The sequence below is a fragment of the Grampus griseus genome (genome assembly GCF_964374135.1).
Source record: "Grampus griseus genome assembly, chromosome: 6".
NCBI classification, from domain to species: Eukaryota; Metazoa; Chordata; class Mammalia; order Artiodactyla; family Delphinidae; genus Grampus; species Grampus griseus.
The window spans coordinates 88646635-88654680 of record NC_139000.1 but is presented as its reverse complement, the minus strand read 5'-3'; the positions used below and the strand labels follow the sequence as shown (position 1 = coordinate 88654680).

The 8046-nt window shown below is 49.3% G+C and overlaps 1 pseudogene across 1 annotated transcript; it reads left to right on the top strand.

Annotated features, from left to right (window-relative positions):
• The first annotated feature begins 1964 nt into the window (after positions 1–1964).
• Positions 1965–2800, top strand: LOC309823634 (steroid hormone receptor ERR2-like; annotated as a pseudogene). Its single transcript has one exon. The product of its transcript is annotated as a steroid hormone receptor ERR2-like (transcript).
• Positions 2801–8046: the final 5246 nt, after the last annotated feature.

The following is an 8046-nucleotide window of genomic DNA, read 5'->3' as shown; positions in this document are numbered from 1 at the left end:
AAATAAAATTTTCATTTGATTTATATCACGTTAAAAAATAAGATTTCGTTTACTAAAAAAATTTGGGGAGGGGGAATTCCCTGGTGGTCCAGTGGTTAGGACTCTGAGCTTCCATTGCAGGGGGCGTGGGTTCAATGCCTGGTTGAAGATCCTGCAAGCGGTGCGGTGCGGTGCGGTGCGGCCAAAAAAAAAATTATTTTTTGAAGATTCCATAAGGTAGTATGTAAGGGATGACTATAAAGTTCTTCTATTCAAATGAGAGAATATATGCCCAACTGAGTATCGTCTTCCAAAGCATCCCTACGGATGGTTGTCTACTTACTCCTCAGCAGCTCCCAGAGGTGAGGGTGGGAGTCAAGGCAGACTGATGCCTCCTGTCGGTAAGGACTGATGTGGAGAGGAAGAGGTCTTGGATACACAGGAAATGCCAGGAAGGCCTCTGTGTATTTCCACAAGTGGTGGAGAGGGAACACAGACAATCCTTTACAGACTTCAGAAAAAATGGGCACCAAAGGGCTCCCAATTGTTGTTAGATAGGGAAGGGAAAATTAGTAATGAAGGAGTACAGTAACCCCTCAGCTGAGATGGTAACCAGCTGATTATGTAAAATGTTTGTCAGCCACGCATTTGGAAACTCCCTCTATTCTTGAAAAGCCCTAGAAATGTGCATTTAATGAAATTCACTTATACTTTCCCATTGACGCACAGTTTAGAACTATAATGTATACCTGTTTTAAAAAATTATGGTTGAAAGAGAAAATGTATTCATACTTCTGAAGAGAACATGACTTTTAATCCACATAACTAAAGACAAAAAGCACTTTTTAATTCCAGAATACCAAAACAAAAACAACAAAATCCTCAAGACTGTAGAGATACCTGTGTGTTCTTCCAGGTAATTTAAACTGACAATCAATTAACAGATTAGAGCTTAGTGCTAGGTAAACATTACATGTTCAAATCCCAAGCAGAGATTAATTTGCTCTCTTCTAGGGTCACACATTTCATGCTGAGCCCCAGCCTGCTGTTCTCCTACTATATGCTAATGTTTACATGGGTCTCAGTCACCTTAGTTGAAACACTGAAAGCTTAACCTTTTAGTGGATAGAAGCCTCAGCTAAGTAGAATATTAAGTAAAGTTATCATTCTACTACAAAACACTTTAATTGGGAAAGAATCATGTAAATAAGATAGACAATATTTTCCTACTTTGGGCTATAGATTAATCGATCAAACCTAAATTGGCTAAAATGTGAAAGAGCTGAAAATAAGTATTTCTGTCATTGGTTTTCCACACATCAGTAATTTTTGCATACATGGGTTGGCTCTCTTTGTCTATTAATCATAACTTTTTTTCCGAAATTTCTTTTTGTAATTTTTATAAAGCCTGGGGCCATGTCCTTTTTAGCATTTTTGTTTATTTTTCCGATTTTTTTTCTTGCTTGTGGGGCAATCTCTTAGTGAAATTCAAAGTTTTCTAGAGAATATCCGCAGACGACCGGCACCTGGTCTCCAGCTGCGGCTCCTTCATCAAGACCGAGCCGTCTAGCCCATCCTCGGGCATCGATGCCCTCAGCCACCACAGCCCCAGCGGCTCGTCCAACGCCAGCGGCGGCTTCGGCCTGGCCCTGGGCGCCCACGCCAACAGTCTGGACTTGCTGCCCATGTTCGTGGGCACCGGGCTGGGAGGCACCCCCTACCGCAAGGGCTACGAGGACTGTGCCGGCGGCATCATGGAGGACTCGGCCATCAAGTGCCAGTACATGCTCAACGCCATCCCCAAGAGCCTGTGCCTCGTGTGTGGGGACATCGCCTCTGGCTACCACTACAGCGTGGCCTCCTGTGAGGCCTGCAAGGCTTTCTTCAAGAGGACCATTCAAGGGAACATTGAGTACAGCTGCCCGGCCACCAACGAGTGTGAGATCACGAAACGGAGGCGCAAGTCCTGCCAGGCCTGTCGCTTCATGAAATGCCTCAAAGTGGGGATAATGCTGAAGGAAGGTGTGCGCCTTGACCGAGTGCGTGGAGGCTGCCAGAAATACAAGCGCCGGCTGGACTCAGAGAGCAGCCCGTACCTGAGCTTACAGATTTCTCCTCCTGCTAAAAAGCCATTGACTAAAATCGCCTCCTACCTGCTGGTGGCTGAGCCGGACAAACTCTACGCCATGCCACCCCCTGGCATGCCAGAGGGTGACATCAAGGCTCTGACCACTCTCTGTGATCTGGCAGACAGGGAGCTCGTGGTCATTATTGGCTGGGCCAAGCACATCCCAGGCTTCTCCAACCTCTCTCTGGGGGACCAGATGAGTCTGCCACAGAGTGCCTGGATGGAGATCCTCATCCTGGGCAGCGTGCACCGCTCGCTGCCCCATGACGACAAGCTGGTATATGCTGAGGACTATATGCTGAGGACTATATCACGGACGAGGAGCGCTCCCGCCTCGCGGTACTGCTGGAGCTCTACCAGGCCATCCTACAGCTGGTGCACAGCTACAAGAAGCTCAAGGTGAAGGAGGAGATTGTGACGCTCAAGGCCCTGGCCCTGGCCAACTCAGATTCCATGTACATCGAGGATCTGGAGGCGGTCCAGAAGCTGCAGGACCTGCTGCATGAGGCGCTGCAGGACTACGAGCTGTGCCAGTGCCACGAGAAGCCATGGAAGATGAGCAAGTTGCTGCTGACGCTGCCCCTGCTTCGGCAGACAGCTGCCAAGGCCGTGCAGCACTTCTACAGCCTCAAACTGCAAGGCAAGGTGCCCATGCACAAACTCTTCCTGGAGATGCTGGAGGCCAAGGTCTGATGGCCTGGCCCAAGGACCGACTCCCACCCAAGGACAGACAAACCGACGGGGAGACCTCCACAGCCACCAGCCTCAACATTCAAGTCCTGTATCATGGCCGCGAGCAGTCCCAGAGGAAGGGGCTCCTGGCCTCCTGGCTGTGTGCAGAGCCCTGGGTGCTGTGGGGTAGGGAACGGGGATGGGAGGGCAGGGCGCAGGGCTCATCTGTAACAGGCTTTTTCTTTGGTATGTTTTTCCTCCGCCACGGGCAACGCTGAGGCCTGGGCCAGAGCTGACTCCCCTGAGGCTGGAGACCACCGAGGAAGTGCCCCCTCTCCCTGCCAAATCACCAAGAGGCAGCACTAACATAACACATTTCCTAACCCCATGCCCGACCCCCTGTCCTCTGTCCATGGCCTGCGTGGGCAGTGCTTAGCGCCCAGGACTCTGGCATACTCAAGTGGGGTACCTTCTGGAGGTTTCCCTCTCCCAGAGGGCAGTTACTTTCTTGCAGCGGTGCTGCCTACTCTGGGGTTCTGTGGGGCCCCTCAAGAGGCCCTACGCCTTCCACAGTTCAGACGGCTCCCTCCCTCCATCCTTCCTCTAAGCTCCCAGGCCCGGCTCACCATCAAGAGAGTAGCGCCAGAACTCATGCGTTTTCCTGGTGACCCCACCCCTCGGTGCGCCCCCCCCCCCCCCGCCTGCCTGTCACCGCGGCCCCAGGGCCTGTCCTCCCCCTCTCTTCCCCAGGAGTCCTGCTGCTACTTCCTGCCCTACCTCAGAGCTCACTCTCACAGTGGGTTCAGCCAGCCAAGACTTCAGGGCCCGTGGGTGGGAATGGTGCTGGCTCAGAGAAGAGCAGGGTCCAGGCAACACTCCCCAGCGCTCCCCCTTCTTCTGGCTTCTCCCACTCCCCTGGGGCAGGTCCAGAGCAGGTAGGCCTTGGGAAACGAGGGAGATGCAGGGGCCTGACCCCGTCTGAGGGCACCCTGGGCACTTGATTCTGGCAGCCCTGGGAGGACCGGGTCAGGATAGGGAGAGGCCCAAACCAATCTTTGCCAAGCACAGAAAGGCCCAGAAGCAGAGATGAGCAGGCGGGGGAATCCTGAAGACAGAGGCTCGGTGGAGGTCACCAGCCTGCCTGATCTTTCCTGGTATCCAGGGGCAGTGGACACCGAAGCCCCCTCCCCTGCATCCCAAGGGCTGGGTGAATCAGCGCCACAGGAGGGGTTGCTCCTGCCATCCTTGGCCTAAGGAGGTGTAGCGTAGCTCCCTGGGTGCACTTAGAAGACCAGCTTTCTGGCAGGACAACTACTCCGGCCCCCCATCAGTCCTCCAGGCTGCTGTGTAAGGTGACAGCCACCCCAGTTTGCCCAGGACCGGTTCTGGCACTGGAAGTCCATTTCCCAGGAAACCCCTCAGTCCTGCCCAAATGGGGACAGTTGGTCACCCATTTCTGTGAGTGGCTATGAAAGTTTGTTCTCACCCACTTGTGGTAGGTCGGGGGCAGCCTTGAACATGCCATCTGGTGCTCACGGGGTTGGCTGAGGGCCGCTCAGAGGATCTCCCGAGGGTGAAAGGTTTTGAGCATTATGGAGAAGCTTCTTCCAATCAGCTGCCTTCTAAAGCAGGGATAAGAGCATCCCCCCTGGGGCACATCCCTGGGGAATCCACACACATTCTAACCCGACCTCTTGTCACATGGAGAGGCAGGCAGATCCCACCCACCCATCGCTAGGACCAGGAGGCCAGGTGCCCTCCGCCACAGCCTCGCAGCTTTCCAAGGGAAGCAGCTACTGCTGGTTCCACCTCTCTACCCCGAGACACCGCTCTTTCTGAACTTTTGCTGGGACGTGCTGAGGTCACCCCAGGCAGGAGGGTTGGCTAAATCCTAGCAGCTGCTCTCAGATACCTTCACATAGAAAATGTCAGGGGTTCCAAGAGACTTCACAGACCAGCAAAGTGTGCCCCCTGTCCCTTTTGCCTGTGGGGATGGCCACAGTCACTTGTCAGTCAGCATTGGAATGATCTGGGATGCTTCAGCCCTAGCTCTCTGTGCAGTCTCCAATCTGGGTGGACAGATGCACAGGTGCCTCTAAGGGACCAGGGGTAAAACCCAGGCCTAACTTAGCCACTGGGGGCCACGCCATGAAGTCTGGACTAGGGAGATGGTACGGTGCGAGAACTTGGGGTCTGCTCTGCGGGAGCCTCCCCTAGCCCCTCACTGTGCTGTGTGCTCGAGGAGGTGGGGCAGAGAGTCGCACCTCATCACCCCAACCTCTGTAGCGTCACTGCTCAAGCATGAGGGCCCAAGCTGTGAGCTGTGGCAGGGGCTTGTGCACAACTGGCCTTTGCAATCCATCTTTTCTAGAAAAAGCAACTCTGGCTAACAGTGCAACAACTGGTTTGCGGTGGGTGGGGTGTTCTGTACACAGGGCAGCTTTGCCTCACCGGATCACATACATCTGCAAGTGTCCCGGCATCAGAGCCCCTTTAAAGCAAAGAGGGGGCAGTGGTCCTGATGGCTTGATGCTAACGAGATGGATCCTGCTGCTGCTGCTGCTTTTACACTTAAAAAACGCCAGTGGCAACAGGAAATGTATCAGTAATGATGAGAATTCTGTCCAATGGGAAAGGCCCTGATGTGTACTTGATGGATCCATTGGCATTCAGAGAAAAAGTTTAGGAGCCAACTTCTTAGTTGGAAGTCTAGCTAGCTTTGGGACCTCCCTGGGAAGGGGGGGGGGCGCTGACCTAGTGGAAGACAGTGGAGCAAGGAGAGTTTAGGACACCCCATCCCCCCAAACAGAGCAAAACTGAAGTTTACCCGCAAATCCGCTGTTCCCAGAAAATCTGTAAAGATGAAATAGCCCTGCTCAGTTGTACTCTCATGATACAGGTCATTGAAATGAACCAAGAAATAAAATGAAAAAAATCCAACCATGGGAAAAAAAAAAAAAGTTTTCTCATATGCTCTAAGTGAAATGTCGAAAGATAAAGGTGGTTGCATATAGGAAAGTCCCCACCCATTAGTTATCATATATTGTGAACCCAAGAAGATATTATAATTTTTATTAAATTTTAAATACAGATGTTTGCTTTTACCTTGATACTTAAAAAATTTAACTTCAACCAACCTCTGAATTTGAAGATTATATAAAATATTTGTCAGCCAAACATCTTGCCAGCCACTAACAATGTTACTCAAAACATACGAGAGTTAGTTTTTTTTAATGTGAACACATACTTAAACAGGGAAAGTAAGCATAAATGAATTTATGTTTTATACTTATGAAAATGAATTTTAAGGTTTCAAAAAGTAAGATAACTGATCCATGTTCTCAAGGATAAATTTTATACAATTATAGGATGTGTAAGTAATAGTTACAAAAGCCAACATTTATTGAGCATTTGCTCTGTGGTAAGCACACAAATTGTATGATTTAATCCTTATAATGATCTGGAAGGTAGATACTATTAATATCCTCATTGTACAGATGATAGAAAGCAAGGTTTTAAAAGTTTAAGTAATTTATGCAAGGGCACAGAGGTAGGACTAGACAAGTTTGGTAGTCTGACTCCAGAACCTTAGTCCTCTATACTGTCTTAAGGTGAAAATAAATTTATTCTCAGAACCCCAGACACTGGCACCAAAGCATCTAAAATGTTAAAAGCAAGCACATTTAAAAGAAATAAAAACAGTACAGAGCAAAAGTAAATATGGAATGCAATGCTATAAATTAAATTACAATGAGTGATTAAAATTAATACTCCTAATCTTGTGAACCTACAGTGGATTATAGAAGGAAATTTGAATATTTGTGGTGTCAGTATTTAACGTGGCTTTAAATGGCTAAATAACGTAATCCTGGCTTCATCTCTAATTTTGTGTATGAGTAAGTGGCTTAACTTGCCAAAGTCTGTTTTTTAAAAATTAAACATACTTATCAAAACACCAAGAGCATTTTACTTATGTGTATATCATACTGGCCTATATTTGAGGTGAAGTTATAAGAAATGGAAAAATTCAACTTGCCTTTTCGGGGACAGAGAGTATGGATGCTTCTTGGAACCTACATGGGTGCAGGCTCCATCTGCTCTGCACCTGCTGTTGGGGCCTGCTCCTCTACAGAGGTTTCTCCAGAAAAAAGAACAGACAGGAGGACAGGAGGTAAGTAAAAACACCACTTCCAAACTTCAAAGAGTTCTGAGTTTTTAAATGTTTCATTCTGTAAGACATTAATCTGTTTTAAAAACCATTTTATTGAAGCATAATACACTTATAGTATTAACCTCATTTAAAAAGCAATTACTGCTGAGCTCTGGGACAGAAGTCATGAAAGGATCTCCTTCCAGAAGATGCTACTACAGCAAGAAGGATTTAAATCATTTTCCTTAGGAGGGGTTGCTCAGCCTCAGGAAAGCGAGAGTTAGGGAAGATAGGCATTCCACAGTTGGAACTAAATAGAAAGGAGGCATTTCACATGCTGTAACAGATCTGTTTTTAAAGTCTCTTCGGTGATTATCTGACACTAAGGCTACTTGTATACTACATTATAGATTGTCAGTTCAGTGTCTGGGCCATGAAATCTGTTACTGGTGTGAAAATGAAAAAGGGGAGCCCGAGGCTCCTTCAGACAGTGAAACCACTCTGAGTGGGTTGAGTCAGATCTGCCTGTAGGGAACCCTGCTACCTAAAAGGGAGCTCCAGTGAGGGTCCCGGCTCACACCACCCTATTTCTCCCAGAAAAGCAGTAAACCCAGGGGGCAGTGGGGTCAATCTGCCACCTTTCCTACTTCCTCAGAATTACGACTCCACTCCTTGTGAACAACCAAGTCTGGAGAGTTATTTCCCAAGTTAATTAAAGATACGAACGCGATTAAGGTTGAGAGAGCAGGTGATCATTTCTCGAACTCGGTAACTACACTTGGGGACACAGCGCAGAGACTTATTCCTTTCTCCATTGGGGACAGTGGCTTCTGCTCCCTCCTCCCTCCCAGATGCACCCAACTTCCAGTTCCTGACCAGCCTGCCCACTTTCCCTCTGCAGCCACCCCGGCCAGGGCACTGGTCCCACCTCAGGATGACTGGTCCCCCCGGGACGAGGACGGGACCTCTTTGGGATGACCAGACCCCAGGGATTAGGGCTCCTCAGGGCACTGGGATAGGAAGGGGCCTCCTCTGACCGGTCCTTGGGGACGAGACAGGGCCTCCTCGGAATGACTGGACCCGGGGACTAAGATGGGGCTTCCTTAGGGTGACCAAC